The sequence below is a fragment of the Thunnus maccoyii genome, chromosome 24 (assembly GCF_910596095.1).
Source record: "Thunnus maccoyii chromosome 24, fThuMac1.1, whole genome shotgun sequence".
NCBI lineage: Eukaryota > Metazoa > Chordata > Actinopteri > Scombriformes > Scombridae > Thunnus > Thunnus maccoyii.
The window spans coordinates 17,849,638-17,863,138 of NC_056556.1; the positions used below are offsets into that span (position 1 = coordinate 17,849,638).

A 13,501-nucleotide genomic window follows, 5' to 3' on the forward strand; every position below is an offset into this window, starting at 1 on the left:
AGGGATGTCGCTCCTCAGACGCGCCTTCAACGCCCAGGCGGCAGCTGCGCGGAGAGCGTTCCGATCCATTCCTCCGTCGGAGAAATACCAGAGTGGGACTCCCGCGCACAGTTCTGCACAGACACGGAGGAAAACAAGAGAGAGGATCCCTACGTTAAACACGGCGGGCGGGCGCTTGTGGAGAAAAGTGAAAAAGCTTACAGCACCTGGTATTCCCAGGCGGTCTCCCATCCAAGTACTAACCAGGCCCGACCCTGCTTAGCTTCCGAGATCAGACGAGATCGGGCGTGTTCAGGGTGGTATGGCCGTAAGCTGCCCAAGGTGCCACGCATGGGCCTTTTAAGCTGTCCAAGGTACCACGCATGGGACTTTTAGGGATGTCGCTCGTCAGACGCGCCTTCAACGCCCAGGCGGCAGCTGCGGGGAGAGCGTTCCGATCCATTCCTCCGTCGGAGAAATACCAGAGAGTGGGACTCCCGCGCACAGTTCTGCACAGACACGGAGGAAAACAAGAGAGAGGATCCCTACGTTAAACACGGCGGGCGGGCGCTTGTGGAGAAAAGTGAAAAAACTTACAGCACCTGGTATTCCCAGGCGGTCTCCCATCCAAGTACTAACCAGGCCCCACCCTGCTTAGCTTCCGAGATCAGACGAGATCGGGCGTGTTCAGGGTGGTATGGCCGCAAGCTGTCCAAGGTACCACGCATGGGCCTTTTAAGCTGTCCAAGGTACCACGCATGGGCCTTTTAGGGATGTCGCTCGTCAGACGCGCCTTCAACGCCCAGGCGGCAGCTGCGGGGAGAGCGTTCCGATCCATTCCTCCGTCGGAGAAATACCAGAGAGTGGGACTCCCGCGCACAGTTCTGCACAGACACTGAGGAAAACAAGAGAGAGGATCCCTACGTTAAACACGGCGGGCGGGCGCTTGTGGAGAAAAGTGAAAAAGCTTACAGCACCTGGTATTCCCAGGCGGTCTCCCATCCAAGTACTAACCAGGCCCGACCCTGCTTAGCTTCCGAGATCAGACGAGATCGGGCGTGTTCAGGGTGGTATGGCCGTAAGCTGTCCAAGGTACCACGCATGGGCCTTTTAAGCTGTCCAAGGTACCACGCATGGGCCTTTTAGGGATGTCGCTCCTCAGACGCGCCTTCAACGCCCAGGCGGCAGCTGCGCGGAGAGCGTTCCGATCCATTCCTCCGTCGGAGAAATACCAGAGTGGGACTCCCGCGCACAGTTCTGCACAGACACGGAGGAAAACAAGAGAGAGGATCCCTACGTTAAACACGGCGGGCGGGCGCTTGTGGAGAAAAGTGAAAAAGCTTACAGCACCTGGTATTCCCAGGCGGTCTCCCATCCAAGTACTAACCAGGCCCGACCCTGCTTAGCTTCCGAGATCAGACGAGATCGGGCGTGTTCAGGGTGGTATGGCCGTAAGCTGCCCAAGGTGCCACGCATGGGCCTTTTAAGCTGTCCAAGGTACCACGCATGGGCCTTTTAGGGATGTCGCTCGTCAGACGCGCCTTCAACGCCCAGGCGGCAGCTGCGGGGAGAGCGTTCCGATCCATTCCTCCGTCGGAGAAATACCAGAGAGTGGGACTCCCGCGCACAGTTCTGCACAGACACGGAGGAAAACAAGAGAGAGGATCCCTACGTTAAACACGGCGGGCGGGCGCTTGTGGAGAAAAGTGAAAAAACTTACAGCACCTGGTATTCCCAGGCGGTCTCCCATCCAAGTACTAACCAGGCCCCACCCTGCTTAGCTTCCGAGATCAGACGAGATCGGGCGTGTTCAGGGTGGTATGGCCGCAAGCTGTCCAAGGTACCACGCATGGGCCTTTTAAGCTGTCCAAGGTACCACGCATGGGCCTTTTAGGGATGTCGCTCGTCAGACGCGCCTTCAACGCCCAGGCGGCAGCTGCGGGGAGAGCGTTCCGATCCATTCCTCCGTCGGAGAAATACCAGAGAGTGGGACTCCCGCGCACAGTTCTGCACAGAAACGGAGGAAAACAAGAGAGAGGATCCCTACGTTAAACACGGCGGGCGGGCGCTTGTGGAGAAAAGTGAAAAAGCTTACAGCACCTGGTATTCCCAGGCGGTCTCCCATCCAAGCACTAACCAGGCCCGACCCTGCTTAGCTTCCGAGATCAGACGAGATCGGGCGTGTTCAGGGTGGTATGGCCGTAAGCTGTCCAAGGTACCACGCATGGGCCTTTTAAGCTGTCCAAGGTACCACGCATGGGCCTTTTAGGGATGTCGCTCGTCAGACGCGCCTTCAACGCCCAGGCGGCAGCTGCGGGGAGAGCGTTCCGATCCATTCCTCCGTCGGAGAAATACCAGAGTGGGACTCCCGCGCACAGTTCTGCACAGACACGGAGGAAAACAAGAGAGAGGATCCCTACGTTAAATACGGCGGGCGGGCGCTTGTGGAGAAAAGTGAAAAAGCTTACAGCACCTGGTATTCCCAGGCGGTCTCCCATCCAAGTACTAACCAGGCCCCACCCTGCTTAGCTTCCGAGATCAGACGAGATCGGGCGTGTTCAGGGTGGTATGGCCGTAAGCTGCCCAAGGTGCCACGCATGGGCCTTTTAAGCTGTCCAAGGTACCACGCATGGGCCTTTTAGGGATGTCGCTCGTCAGACGCGCCTTCAACGCCCAGGCGGCAGCTGCGGGGAGAGCGTTCCGATCCATTCCTCCGTCGGAGAAATACCAGAGAGTGGGACTCCCGCGCACAGTTCTGCACAGACACGGAGGAAAACAAGAGAGAGGATCCCTACGTTAAACACGGCGGGCGGGCGCTTGTGGAGAAAAGTGAAAAAGCTTACAGCATCTGGTATTCCCAGGCGGTCTCCCATCCAAGTACTAACCAGGCCCGACCCTGCTTAGCTTCCGAGATCAGACGAGATCGGGCGTGTTCAGGGTGGTATGGCCGTAAGCTGTCCAAGGTACCACGCATGGGCCTTTTAAGCTGTCCAAGGTACCACGCATGGGCCTTTTAGGGATGTCGCTCGTCAGACGCGCCTTCAACGCCCAGGCGGCAGCTGCGGGGAGAGCGTTCCGATCCATTCCTCCGTCGGAGAAATACCAGAGAGTGGGACTCCCGCGCACAGTTCTGCACAGACACGGAGGAAAACAAGAGAGAGGATCCCTACGTTAAACACGGCGGGCGGGCGCTTGTGGAGAAAAGTGAAAAAGCTTACAGCACCTGGTATTCCCAGGCGGTCTCCCATCCAAGTACTAACCAGGCCCGACCCTGCTTAGCTTCCGAGATCAGACGAGATCGGGCGTGTTCAGGGTGGTATGGCCGTAAGCTGTCCAAGGTACCACGCATGGGCCTTTTAGGGATGTCGCTCGTCAGACGCGCCTTCAACGCCCAGGCGGCAGCTGCGGGGAGAGCGTTCCGATCCATTCCTCCGTCGGAGAAATACCAGAGAGTGGGACTCCCGCGCACAGTTCTGCACAGACACGGAGGAAAACAAGAGAGAGGATCCCTACGTTAAACACGGCGGGCGGGCGCTTGTGGAGAAAAGTGAAAAAGCTTACAGCACCTGGTATTCCCAGGCGGTCTCCCATCCAAGTACTAACCAGGCCCGACCCTGCTTAGCTTCCGAGATCAGACGAGATCGGGCGTGTTCAGGGTGGTATGGCCGTAAGCTGCCCAAGGTACCACGCATGGGCCTTTTAAGCTGTCCAAGGTACCACGCATGGGCCTTTTAGGGATGTCGCTCATCAGACGCGCCTTCAACGCCCAGGCGGCAGCTGCGGGGAGAGCGTTCCGATCCATTCCTCCGTCGGAGAAATACCAGAGAGTGGGACTCCCGCGCACAGTTCTGCACAGACACGGAGGAAAACAAGAGAGAGGATCCCTACGTTAAACACGGCGGGCGGGCGCTTGTGGAGAAAAGTGAAAAAGCTTACAGCACCTGGTATTCCCAGGCGGTCTCCCATCCAAGTACTAACCAGGCCCGACCCTGCTTAGCTTCCGAGATCAGACGAGATTGGGCGTGTTCAGGGTGGTATGGCCGTAAGCTGTCCAAGGTACCACGCATGGGCCTTTTAAGCTGTCCAAGGTACCACGCATGGGCCTTTTAGGGATGTCGCTCGTCAGACGCGCCTTCAACGCCCAGGCGGCAGCTGCGGGGAGAGCGTTCCGATCCATTCCTCCGTCGGAGAAATACCAGAGAGTGGGACTCCCGCGCACAGTTCTGCACAGACACGGAGGAAAACAAGAGAGAGGATCCCTACGTTAAACACGGCGGGCGGGCGCTTGTGGAGAAAAGTGAAAAAGCTTACAGCACCTGGTATTCCCAGGCGGTCTCCCATCCAAGTACTAACCAGGCCCGACCCTGCTTAGCTTCCGAGATCAGACGAGATCGGGCGTGTTCAGGGTGGTATGGCCGTAAGCTGTCCAAGGTACCACGCATGGGCCTTTTAAGCTGTCCAAGGTACCACGCATGGGCCTTTTAGGGATGTCGCTCGTCAGACGCGCCTTCAACGCCCAGGCGGCAGCTGCGGGGAGAGCGTTCCGATCCATTCCTCCGTCGGAGAAATACCAGAGTGGGACTCCCGCGCACAGTTCTGCACAGACACGGAGGAAAACAAGAGAGAGGATCCCTACGTTAAACACGGCGGGCGGGCGCTTGTGGAGAAAAGTGAAAAAGCTTACAGCACCTGGTATTCCCAGGCGGTCTCCCATCCAAGTACTAACCAGGCCCCACCCTGCTTAGCTTCCGAGATCAGACGAGTTCGGGCGTGTTCAGGGTGGTATGGCCGTAAGCTGTCCAAGGTACCACGCATGGGCCTTTTAAGCTGTCCAAGGTACCACGCATGGGCCTTTTAGGGATGTCGCTCGTCAGACGCGCCTTCAACGCCCAGGCGGCAGCTGCGGGGAGAGCGTTCCGATCCATTCCTCCGTCGGAGAAATACCAGAGAGTGGGACTCCCGCGCACAGTTCTGCACAGACACTGAGGAAAACAAGAGAGAGGATCCCTACGTTAAACACGGCGGGCGGGCGCTTGTGGAGAAAAGTGAAAAAGCTTACAGCACCTGGTATTCCCAGGCGGTCTCCCATCCAAGTACTAACCAGGCCCGACCCTGCTTAGCTTCCGAGATCAGACGAGATCGGGCGTGTTCAGGGTGGTATGGCCGTAAGCTGTCCAAGGTACCACGCATGGGCCTTTTAAGCTGTCCAAGGTACCACGCATGGGCCTTTTAGGGATGTCGCTCCTCAGACGCGCCTTCAACGCCCAGGCGGCAGCTGCGCGGAGAGCGTTCCGATCCATTCCTCCGTCGGAGAAATACCAGAGTGGGACTCCCGCGCACAGTTCTGCACAGACACGGAGGAAAACAAGAGAGAGGATCCCTACGTTAAACACGGCGGGCGGGCGCTTGTGGAGAAAAGTGAAAAAGCTTACAGCACCTGGTATTCCCAGGCGGTCTCCCATCCAAGTACTAACCAGGCCCGACCCTGCTTAGCTTCCGAGATCAGACGAGATCGGGCGTGTTCAGGGTGGTATGGCCGTAAGCTGCCCAAGGTGCCACGCATGGGCCTTTTAAGCTGTCCAAGGTACCACGCATGGGCCTTTTAGGGATGTCGCTCGTCAGACGCGCCTTCAACGCCCAGGCGGCAGCTGCGGGGAGAGCGTTCCGATCCATTCCTCCGTCGGAGAAATACCAGAGAGTGGGACTCCCGCGCACAGTTCTGCACAGACACGGAGGAAAACAAGAGAGAGGATCCCTACGTTAAACACGGCGGGCGGGCGCTTGTGGAGAAAAGTGAAAAAACTTACAGCACCTGGTATTCCCAGGCGGTCTCCCATCCAAGTACTAACCAGGCCCCACCCTGCTTAGCTTCCGAGATCAGACGAGATCGGGCGTGTTCAGGGTGGTATGGCCGCAAGCTGTCCAAGGTACCACGCATGGGCCTTTTAAGCTGTCCAAGGTACCACGCATGGGCCTTTTAGGGATGTCGCTCGTCAGACGCGCCTTCAACGCCCAGGCGGCAGCTGCGGGGAGAGCGTTCCGATCCATTCCTCCGTCGGAGAAATACCAGAGAGTGGGACTCCCGCGCACAGTTCTGCACAGACACGGAGGAAAACAAGAGAGAGGATCCCTACGTTAAACACGGCGGGCGGGCGCTTGTGGAGAAAAGTGAAAAAGCTTACAGCACCTGGTATTCCCAGGCGGTCTCCCATCCAAGCACTAACCAGGCCCGACCCTGCTTAGCTTCCGAGATCAGACGAGATCGGGCGTGTTCAGGGTGGTATGGCCGTAAGCTGTCCAAGGTACCACGCATGGGCCTTTTAAGCTGTCCAAGGTACCACGCATGGGCCTTTTAGGGATGTCGCTCGTCAGACGCGCCTTCAACGCCCAGGCGGCAGCTGCGGGGAGAGCGTTCCGATCCATTCCTCCGTCGGAGAAATACCAGAGAGTGGGACTCCCGCGCACAGTTCTGCACAGACACGGAGGAAAACAAGAGAGAGGATCCCTACGTTAAACACGGCGGGCGGGCGCTTGTGGAGAAAAGTGAAAAAGCTTACAGCACCTGGTATTCCCAGGCGGTCTCCCATCCAAGTACTAACCAGGCCCGACCCTGCTTAGCTTCCGAGATCAGACGAGATCGGGCGTGTTCAGGGTGGTATGGCCGTAAGCTGTCCAAGGTACCACGCATGGGCCTTTTAAGCTGTCCAAGGTACCACGCATGGGCCTTTTAGGGATGTCGCTCCTCAGACGCGCCTTCAACGCCCAGGCGGCAGCTGCGCGGAGAGCGTTCCGATCCATTCCTCCGTCAGAGAAATACCAGAGTGGGACTCCCGCGCACAGTTCTGCACAGACACGGAGGAAAACAAGAGAGAGGATCCCTACGTTAAACACGGCGGGCGGGCGCTTGTGGAGAAAAGTGAAAAAGCTTACAGCACCTGGTATTCCCAGGCGGTCTCCCATCCAAGTACTAACCAGGCCCGACCCTGCTTAGCTTCCGAGATCAGACGAGATCGGGCGTGTTCAGGGTGGTATGGCCGTAAGCTGCCCAAGGTACCACGCATGGGCCTTTTAAGCTGTCCAAGGTACCACGCATGGGCCTTTTAGGGATGTCGCTCATCAGACGCGCCTTCAACGCCCAGGCGGCAGCTGCGGGGAGAGCGTTCCGATCCATTCCTCCGTCGGAGAAATACCAGAGAGTGGGACTCCCGCGCACAGTTCTACACAGACACGGAGGAAAACAAGAGAGAGGATCCCTACGTTAAACACGGCGGGCGGGCGCTTGTGGAGAAAAGTGAAAAAGCTTACAGCACCTGGTATTCCCAGGCGGTCTCCCATCCAAGTACTAACCAGGCCCGACTCTGCTTAGCTTCCGAGATCAGGCGTGTTCAGGGTGGTATGGCCGTAAGCTGTCCAAGGTACCACGCATGGGCCTTTTAAGCTGTCCAAGGTACCACGCATGGGCCTTTTAGGGATGTCGCTCGTCAGACGCGCCTTCAACGCCCAGGCGGCAGCTGCGGGGAGAGCGTTCCGATCCATTCCTCCGTCGGAGAAATACCAGAGTGGGACTCCCGCGCACAGTTCTGCACAGACACGGAGGAAAACAAGAGAGAGGATCCCTACGTTAAACACGGCGGGCGGGCGCTTGTGGAGAAAAGTGAAAAAGCTTACAGCACCTGGTATTCCCAGGCGGTCTCCCATCCAAGTACTAACCAGGCCCGACCCTGCTTAGCTTCCGAGATCAGACGAGATCGGGCGTGTTCAGGGTGGTATGGCCGTAAGCTGTCCAAGGTACCACGCATGGGCCTTTTAAGCTGTCCAAGGTACCACGCATGGGCCTTTTAGGGATGTCGCTCATCAGACGCGCCTTCAACGCCCAGGCGGCAGCTGCGGGGAGAGCGTTCCGATCCATTCCTCCGTCGGAGAAATACCAGAGAGTGGGACTCCCGCGCACAGTTCTGCACAGACACGGAGGAAAACAAGAGAGAGGATCCCTACGTTAAACACGGCGGGCGGGCGCTTGTGGAGAAAAGTGAAAAAGCTTACAGCACCTGGTATTCCCAGGCGGTCTCCCATCCAAGTACTAACCAGGCCTGACCCTGCTTAGCTTCCGAGATCAGACGAGATCGGGCGTGTTCAGGGTGGTATGGCCGTAAGCTGTCCAAGGTACCACGCATGGGCCTTTTAAGCTGTCCAAGGTACCACGCATGGGCCTTTTAGGGATGTCGCTCGTCAGACGCGCCTTCAACGCCCAGGCGGCAGCTGCGCGGAGAGCGTTCCGATCCATTCCTCCGTCGGAGAAATACCAGAGTGGGACTCCCGCGCACAGTTCTGCACAGACACGGAGGAAAACAAGAGAGAGGATCCCTACGTTAAACACGGCGGGCGGGCGCTTGTGGAGAAAAGTGAAAAAGCTTACAGCACCTGGTATTCCCAGGCGGTCTCCCATCCAAGTACTAACCAGGCCCGACCCTGCTTAGCTTCCTAGATCAGACGAGATCGGGCGTGTTCAGGGTGGTATGGCCGTAAGCTGTCCAAGATACCACGCATGGGCCTTTTAGGGATGTCGCTCGTCAGACGCGCCTTCAACGCCCAGGCGGCAGCTGCGGGGAGAGCGTTCCGATCCATTCCTCCGTCGGAGAAATACCAGAGAGTGGGACTCCCGCGCACAGTTCTGCACAGACACGGAGGAAAACAAGAGAGAGGATCCCTACGTTAAACACGGCGGGCGGGCGCTTGTGGAGAAAAGTGAAAAAGCTTACAGCACCTGGTATTCCCAGGCGGTCTCCCATCCAAGTACTAACCAGGCCCGACCCTGCTTAGCTTCCGAGATCAGACGAGATCGGGCGTGTTCAGGGTGGTATGGCCGTAAGCTGTCCAAGGTACCACGCATGGGCCTTTTAGGGATGTCGCTCGTCAGACGCGCCTTCAACGCCCAGGCGGCAGCTGCGGGGAGAGCGTTCCGATCCATTCCTCCGTCGGAGAAATACCAGAGAGTGGGACTCCCGCGCACAGTTCTACACAGACACGGAGGAAAACAAGAGAGAGGATCCCTACGTTAAACACGGCGGGCGGGCGCTTGTGGAGAAAAGTGAAAAAGCTTACAGCACCTGGTATTCCCAGGCGGTCTCCCATCCAAGTACTAACCAGGCCCGACTCTGCTTAGCTTCCGAGATCAGGCGTGTTCAGGGTGGTATGGCCGTAAGCTGTCCAAGGTACCACGCATGGGCCTTTTAAGCTGTCCAAGGTACCACGCATGGGCCTTTTAGGGATGTCGCTCGTCAGACGCGCCTTCAACGCCCAGGCGGCAGCTGCGGGGAGAGCGTTCCGATCCATTCCTCCGTCGGAGAAATACCAGAGAGTGGGACTCCCGCGCACAGTTCTGCACAGACACGGAGGAAAACAAGAGAGAGGATCCCTACGTTAAACACGGCGGGCGGGCGCTTGTGGAGAAAAGTGAAAAAGCTTACAGCACCTGGTATTCCCAGGCGGTCTCCCATCCAAGTACTAACCAGGCCCGACCCTGCTTAGCTTCCGAGATCAGACGAGATCGGGCGTGTTCAGGGTGGTATGGCCGTAAGCTGTCCAAGGTACCACGCATGGGCCTTTTAAGCTGTCCAAGGTACCACGCATGGGCCTTTTAGGGATGTCGCTCGTCAGACGCGCCTTCAACGCCCAGGCGGCAGCTGCGGGGAGAGCGTTCCGATCCATTCCTCCGTCGGAGAAATACCAGAGTGGGACTCCCGCGCACAGTTCTGCACAGACACGGAGGAAAACAAGAGAGAGGATCCCTACGTTAAACACGGCGGGCGGGCGCTTGTGGAGAAAAGTGAAAAAGCTTACAGCACCTGGTATTCCCAGGCGGTCTCCCATCCAAGTACTAACCAGGCCCGACCCTGCTTAGCTTCCGAGATCAGACGAGATCGGGCGTGTTCAGGGTGGTATGGCCGTAAGCTGTCCAAGGTACCACGCATGGGCCTTTTAAGCTGTCCAAGGTACCACGCATGGGCCTTTTAGGGATGTCGCTCCTCAGACGCGCCTTCAACGCCCAGGCGGCAGCTGCGCGGAGAGCGTTCCGATCCATTCCTCCGTCGGAGAAATACCAGAGTGGGATTCCCGCGCACAGTTCTGCACAGACACGGAGGAAAACAAGAGAGAGGATCCCTACGTTAAACACGGCGGGCGGGCGCTTGTGGAGAAAAGTGAAAAAGCTTACAGCACCTGGTATTCCCAGGCGGTCTCCCATCCAAGTACTAACCAGGCCCGACCCTGCTTAGCTTCCGAGATCAGACGAGATCGGGCGTGTTCAGGGTGGTATGGCCGTAAGCTGTCCAAGGTACCACGCATGGGCCTTTTAAGCTGTCCAAGGTACCACGCATGGGCCTTTTAGGGATGTCGCTCGTCAGACGCGCCTTCAACGCCCAGGCGGCAGCTGCGGGGAGAGCGTTCCGATCCATTCCTCCGTCGGAGAAATACCAGAGTGGGACTCCCGCGCACAGTTCTGCACAGACACGGAGGAAAACAAGAGAGAGGATCCCTACGTTAAACACGGCGGGCGGGCGCTTGTGGAGAAAAGTGAAAAAGCTTACAGCACCTGGTATTCCCAGGCGGTCTCCCATCCAAGTACTAACCAGGCCCCACCCTGCTTAGCTTCCGAGATCAGACGAGATCGGGCGTGTTCAGGGTGGTATGGCCGTAAGCTGTCCAAGGTACCACGCATGGGCCTTTTAAGCTGTCCAAGGTACCACGCATGGGCCTTTTAGGGATGTCGCTCCTCAGACGCGCCTTCAACGCCCAGGCGGCAGCTGCGCGGAGAGCGTTCCGATCCATTCCTCCGTCGGAGAAATACCAGAGTGGGGCTCCCGCGCACAGTTCTGCACAGACACGGAGGAAAACAAGAGAGAGGATCCCTACGTTAAACACGGCGGGCGGGCGCTTGTGGAGAAAAGTGAAAAAGCTTACAGCACCTGGTATTCCCAGGCGGTCTCCCATCCAAGTACTAACCAGGCCCGACCCTGCTTAGCTTCCGAGATCAGACGAGATCGGGCGTGTTCAGGGTGGTATGGCCGTAAGCTGCCCAAGGTACCACGCATGGGCCTTTTAAGCTGTCCAAGGTACCACGCATGGGCCTTTTAGGGATGTCGCTCGTCAGACGCGCCTTCAACGCCCAGGCGGCAGCTGCGGGGAGAGTGTTCCGATCCATTCCTCCGTCGGAGAAATACCAGAGAGTGGGACTCCCGTGCACAGTTCTGCACAGACACGGAGGAAAACAAGAGAGAGGATCCCTACGTTAAACACGGCGGGCGGGCGCTTGTGGAGAAAAGTGAAAAAGCTTACAGCACCTGGTATTCCCAGGCGGTCTCCCATCCAAGTACTAACAAGGACCGACCCTGCTTAGCTTCCGAGATCAGACGAGATCGGGCGTGTTCAGGGTGGTATGGCCGTAAGCTGTCCAAGGTACCACGCATGGGCCTTTTAGGGATGTCGCTCGTCAGACGCGCCTTCAACGCCCAGGCGGCAGCTGCGGGGAGAGCGTTCCGATCCATTCCTCCGTCGGAGAAATACCAGAGAGTGGGACTCCCGCGCACAGTTCTGCACAGACACGGAGGAAAACAAGAGAGAGGATCCCTACGTTAAACACGGCGGGCGGGCGCTTGTGGAGAAAAGTGAAAAAGCTTACAGCACCTGGTATTCCCAGGCGGTCTCCCATCCAAGTACTAACCAGGCCTGACCCTGCTTAGCTTCCGAGATCAGACGAGATCGGGCGTGTTCAGGGTGGTATGGCCGTAAGCTGTCCAAGGTACCACGCATGGGCCTTTTAAGCTGTCCAAGGTACCACGCATGGGCCTTTTAGGGATGTCGCTCGTCAGACGCGCCTTCAACGCCCAGGCGGCAGCTGCGCGGAGAGCGTTCCGATCCATTCCTCCGTCGGAGAAATACCAGAGTGGGACTCCCGCGCACAGTTCTGCACAGACACGGAGGAAAACAAGAGAGAGGATCCCTACGTTAAACACGGCGGGCGGGCGCTTGTGGAGAAAAGTGAAAAAGCTTACAGCACCTGGTATTCCCAGGCGGTCTCCCATCCACGTACTAACCAGGCCCGACCCTGCTTAGCTTCCTAGATCAGACGAGATCGGGCGTGTTCAGGGTGGTATGGCCGTAAGCTGTCCAAGATACCACGCATGGGCCTTTTAGGGATGTCGCTCGTCAGACGCGCCTTCAACGCCCAGGCGGCAGCTGCGGGGAGAGCGTTCCGATCCATTCCTCCGTCGGAGAAATACCAGAGAGTGGGACTCCCGCGCACAGTTCTGCACAGACACGGAGGAAAACAAGAGAGAGGATCCCTACGTTAAACACGGCGGGCGGGCGCTTGTGGAGAAAAGTGAAAAAGCTTACAGCACCTGGTATTCCCAGGCGGTCTCCCATCCAAGTACTAACCAGGCCCGACCCTGCTTAGCTTCCGAGATCAGACGAGATCGGGCGTGTTCAGGGTGGTATGGCCGTAAGCTGTCCAAGGTACCACGCATGGGCCTTTTAGGGATGTCGCTCGTCAGACGCGCCTTCAACGCCCAGGCGGCAGCTGCGGGGAGAGCGTTCCGATCCATTCCTCCGTCGGAGAAATACCAGAGAGTGGGACTCCCGCGCACAGTTCTGCACAGACACGGAGGAAAACAAGAGAGAGGATCCCTACGTTAAACACGGCGGGCGGGTGCTTGTGGAGAAAAGTGAAAAAGCTTACAGCACCTGGTATTCCCAGGCGGTCTCCCATCCAAGTACTAACCAGGCCCGACCCTGCTTAGCTTCCGAGATCAGACGAGATCGGGCGTGTTCAGGGTGGTATGGCCGTAAGCTGTCCAAGGTACCACGCATGGGCCTTTTAAGCTGTCCAAGGTACCACGCATGGGCCTTTTAGGGATGTCGCTCGTCAGACGCGCCTTCAACGCCCAGGCGGCAGCTGCGGGGAGAGCGTTCCGATCCATTCCTCCGTCGGAGAAATACCAGAGTGGGACTCCCGCGCACAGTTCTGCACAGACACGGAGGAAAACAAGAGAGAGGATCCCTACGTTAAACACGGCGGGCGGGCGCTTGTGGAGAAAAGTGAAAAAGCTTACAGCACCTGGTATTCCCAGGCGGTCTCCCATCCAAGTACTAACCAGGCCCCACCCTGCTTAGCTTCCGAGATCAGACGAGATCGGGCGTGTTCAGGGTGGTATGGCCGTAAGCTGTCCAAGGTACCACGCATGGGCCTTTTAAGCTGTCCAAGGTACCACGCATGGGCCTTTTAGGGATGTCGCTCGTCAGACGCGCCTTCAACGCCCAGGCGGCAGCTGCGGGGAGAGCGTTCCGATCCATTCCTCCGTCGGAGAAATACCAGAGAGTGGGACTCCCGCGCACAGTTCTGCACAGACACGGAGGAAAACAAGAGAGAGGATCCCTACGTTAAACACGGCGGGCGGGCGCTTGTGGAGAAAAGTGAAAAAGCTTACAGCACCTGGTATTCCCAGGCGGTCTCCCATCCAAGTAC

General features: G+C 57.9%; 35 non-coding genes and 2 pseudogenes across 35 annotated transcripts in view; all 37 read right to left on the reverse strand.

The window, feature by feature from the left end:
• Nucleotides 1-194: 194 nt before the first annotated feature.
• On the reverse strand, nucleotides 195-313 carry LOC121893127. The gene has a single exon (XR_006095041.1). It is a non-coding gene; the product is annotated as a 5S ribosomal RNA (ribosomal RNA).
• Nucleotides 314-569: 256 nt separating this feature from the next.
• On the reverse strand, nucleotides 570-688 carry LOC121892640. Its single transcript, XR_006094612.1, has one exon. It is a non-coding gene; the product is annotated as a 5S ribosomal RNA (ribosomal RNA).
• A 256-nt stretch (nucleotides 689-944) lies between these two features.
• LOC121893128 lies at nucleotides 945-1,063 on the reverse strand. The gene has a single exon (XR_006095042.1). It is a non-coding gene; the product is annotated as a 5S ribosomal RNA (ribosomal RNA).
• Nucleotides 1,064-1,317: 254 nt separating this feature from the next.
• LOC121893129 lies at nucleotides 1,318-1,436 on the reverse strand. The gene has a single exon (XR_006095043.1). It is a non-coding gene; the product is annotated as a 5S ribosomal RNA (ribosomal RNA).
• A 256-nt stretch (nucleotides 1,437-1,692) lies between these two features.
• Nucleotides 1,693-1,811, reverse strand: LOC121892641. Its single transcript, XR_006094613.1, has one exon. It is a non-coding gene; the product is annotated as a 5S ribosomal RNA (ribosomal RNA).
• Nucleotides 1,812-2,067: 256 nt separating this feature from the next.
• LOC121892632 lies at nucleotides 2,068-2,186 on the reverse strand. Its single transcript, XR_006094605.1, has one exon. It is a non-coding gene; the product is annotated as a 5S ribosomal RNA (ribosomal RNA).
• Nucleotides 2,187-2,440: 254 nt separating this feature from the next.
• Nucleotides 2,441-2,559, reverse strand: LOC121893313. Its single transcript, XR_006095222.1, has one exon. It is a non-coding gene; the product is annotated as a 5S ribosomal RNA (ribosomal RNA).
• Nucleotides 2,560-2,815: 256 nt separating this feature from the next.
• On the reverse strand, nucleotides 2,816-2,934 carry LOC121892693. Its single transcript, XR_006094662.1, has one exon. It is a non-coding gene; the product is annotated as a 5S ribosomal RNA (ribosomal RNA).
• A 256-nt stretch (nucleotides 2,935-3,190) lies between these two features.
• Nucleotides 3,191-3,309, reverse strand: LOC121893130. The gene has a single exon (XR_006095044.1). It is a non-coding gene; the product is annotated as a 5S ribosomal RNA (ribosomal RNA).
• A 224-nt stretch (nucleotides 3,310-3,533) lies between these two features.
• Nucleotides 3,534-3,652, reverse strand: LOC121893131. The gene has a single exon (XR_006095045.1). It is a non-coding gene; the product is annotated as a 5S ribosomal RNA (ribosomal RNA).
• A 256-nt stretch (nucleotides 3,653-3,908) lies between these two features.
• Nucleotides 3,909-4,027, reverse strand: LOC121892706. The gene has a single exon (XR_006094675.1). It is a non-coding gene; the product is annotated as a 5S ribosomal RNA (ribosomal RNA).
• Nucleotides 4,028-4,283: 256 nt separating this feature from the next.
• Nucleotides 4,284-4,402, reverse strand: LOC121893132. The gene has a single exon (XR_006095046.1). It is a non-coding gene; the product is annotated as a 5S ribosomal RNA (ribosomal RNA).
• A 254-nt stretch (nucleotides 4,403-4,656) lies between these two features.
• LOC121892524 lies at nucleotides 4,657-4,775 on the reverse strand. The gene has a single exon (XR_006094498.1). It is a non-coding gene; the product is annotated as a 5S ribosomal RNA (ribosomal RNA).
• Nucleotides 4,776-5,031: 256 nt separating this feature from the next.
• Nucleotides 5,032-5,150, reverse strand: LOC121893134. The gene has a single exon (XR_006095048.1). It is a non-coding gene; the product is annotated as a 5S ribosomal RNA (ribosomal RNA).
• Nucleotides 5,151-5,404: 254 nt separating this feature from the next.
• On the reverse strand, nucleotides 5,405-5,523 carry LOC121893135. Its single transcript, XR_006095049.1, has one exon. It is a non-coding gene; the product is annotated as a 5S ribosomal RNA (ribosomal RNA).
• A 256-nt stretch (nucleotides 5,524-5,779) lies between these two features.
• On the reverse strand, nucleotides 5,780-5,898 carry LOC121892643. The gene has a single exon (XR_006094615.1). It is a non-coding gene; the product is annotated as a 5S ribosomal RNA (ribosomal RNA).
• A 256-nt stretch (nucleotides 5,899-6,154) lies between these two features.
• On the reverse strand, nucleotides 6,155-6,273 carry LOC121892633. Its single transcript, XR_006094606.1, has one exon. It is a non-coding gene; the product is annotated as a 5S ribosomal RNA (ribosomal RNA).
• A 256-nt stretch (nucleotides 6,274-6,529) lies between these two features.
• LOC121893136 lies at nucleotides 6,530-6,648 on the reverse strand. The gene has a single exon (XR_006095050.1). It is a non-coding gene; the product is annotated as a 5S ribosomal RNA (ribosomal RNA).
• Nucleotides 6,649-6,902: 254 nt separating this feature from the next.
• Nucleotides 6,903-7,021, reverse strand: LOC121893137. Its single transcript, XR_006095051.1, has one exon. It is a non-coding gene; the product is annotated as a 5S ribosomal RNA (ribosomal RNA).
• A 256-nt stretch (nucleotides 7,022-7,277) lies between these two features.
• On the reverse strand, nucleotides 7,278-7,386 carry LOC121892925 (annotated as a pseudogene).
• A 254-nt stretch (nucleotides 7,387-7,640) lies between these two features.
• Nucleotides 7,641-7,759, reverse strand: LOC121893138. The gene has a single exon (XR_006095052.1). It is a non-coding gene; the product is annotated as a 5S ribosomal RNA (ribosomal RNA).
• A 256-nt stretch (nucleotides 7,760-8,015) lies between these two features.
• On the reverse strand, nucleotides 8,016-8,134 carry LOC121892608. Its single transcript, XR_006094582.1, has one exon. It is a non-coding gene; the product is annotated as a 5S ribosomal RNA (ribosomal RNA).
• A 254-nt stretch (nucleotides 8,135-8,388) lies between these two features.
• On the reverse strand, nucleotides 8,389-8,507 carry LOC121892752. Its single transcript, XR_006094719.1, has one exon. It is a non-coding gene; the product is annotated as a 5S ribosomal RNA (ribosomal RNA).
• A 224-nt stretch (nucleotides 8,508-8,731) lies between these two features.
• Nucleotides 8,732-8,850, reverse strand: LOC121893139. The gene has a single exon (XR_006095053.1). It is a non-coding gene; the product is annotated as a 5S ribosomal RNA (ribosomal RNA).
• A 224-nt stretch (nucleotides 8,851-9,074) lies between these two features.
• Nucleotides 9,075-9,183, reverse strand: LOC121892926 (annotated as a pseudogene).
• Nucleotides 9,184-9,439: 256 nt separating this feature from the next.
• On the reverse strand, nucleotides 9,440-9,558 carry LOC121893140. Its single transcript, XR_006095054.1, has one exon. It is a non-coding gene; the product is annotated as a 5S ribosomal RNA (ribosomal RNA).
• A 254-nt stretch (nucleotides 9,559-9,812) lies between these two features.
• Nucleotides 9,813-9,931, reverse strand: LOC121893141. The gene has a single exon (XR_006095055.1). It is a non-coding gene; the product is annotated as a 5S ribosomal RNA (ribosomal RNA).
• A 254-nt stretch (nucleotides 9,932-10,185) lies between these two features.
• On the reverse strand, nucleotides 10,186-10,304 carry LOC121893142. Its single transcript, XR_006095056.1, has one exon. It is a non-coding gene; the product is annotated as a 5S ribosomal RNA (ribosomal RNA).
• Nucleotides 10,305-10,558: 254 nt separating this feature from the next.
• On the reverse strand, nucleotides 10,559-10,677 carry LOC121893314. The gene has a single exon (XR_006095223.1). It is a non-coding gene; the product is annotated as a 5S ribosomal RNA (ribosomal RNA).
• A 254-nt stretch (nucleotides 10,678-10,931) lies between these two features.
• LOC121893143 lies at nucleotides 10,932-11,050 on the reverse strand. The gene has a single exon (XR_006095057.1). It is a non-coding gene; the product is annotated as a 5S ribosomal RNA (ribosomal RNA).
• Nucleotides 11,051-11,306: 256 nt separating this feature from the next.
• LOC121892830 lies at nucleotides 11,307-11,425 on the reverse strand. The gene has a single exon (XR_006094795.1). It is a non-coding gene; the product is annotated as a 5S ribosomal RNA (ribosomal RNA).
• A 224-nt stretch (nucleotides 11,426-11,649) lies between these two features.
• On the reverse strand, nucleotides 11,650-11,768 carry LOC121892609. The gene has a single exon (XR_006094583.1). It is a non-coding gene; the product is annotated as a 5S ribosomal RNA (ribosomal RNA).
• Nucleotides 11,769-12,022: 254 nt separating this feature from the next.
• LOC121892840 lies at nucleotides 12,023-12,141 on the reverse strand. The gene has a single exon (XR_006094804.1). It is a non-coding gene; the product is annotated as a 5S ribosomal RNA (ribosomal RNA).
• A 224-nt stretch (nucleotides 12,142-12,365) lies between these two features.
• On the reverse strand, nucleotides 12,366-12,484 carry LOC121893145. Its single transcript, XR_006095059.1, has one exon. It is a non-coding gene; the product is annotated as a 5S ribosomal RNA (ribosomal RNA).
• A 224-nt stretch (nucleotides 12,485-12,708) lies between these two features.
• On the reverse strand, nucleotides 12,709-12,827 carry LOC121893146. The gene has a single exon (XR_006095060.1). It is a non-coding gene; the product is annotated as a 5S ribosomal RNA (ribosomal RNA).
• Nucleotides 12,828-13,081: 254 nt separating this feature from the next.
• On the reverse strand, nucleotides 13,082-13,200 carry LOC121893315. The gene has a single exon (XR_006095224.1). It is a non-coding gene; the product is annotated as a 5S ribosomal RNA (ribosomal RNA).
• Nucleotides 13,201-13,456: 256 nt separating this feature from the next.
• Nucleotides 13,457-13,501, reverse strand: part of LOC121892462 — a 119-nt gene continuing 74 nt past the window's right edge. Inside the window, exon 1 of the ribosomal RNA XR_006094437.1 lies at nucleotides 13,457-13,501. This exon is cut by the window's right edge and continues 74 nt beyond it. This is a non-coding gene — a ribosomal RNA (5S ribosomal RNA).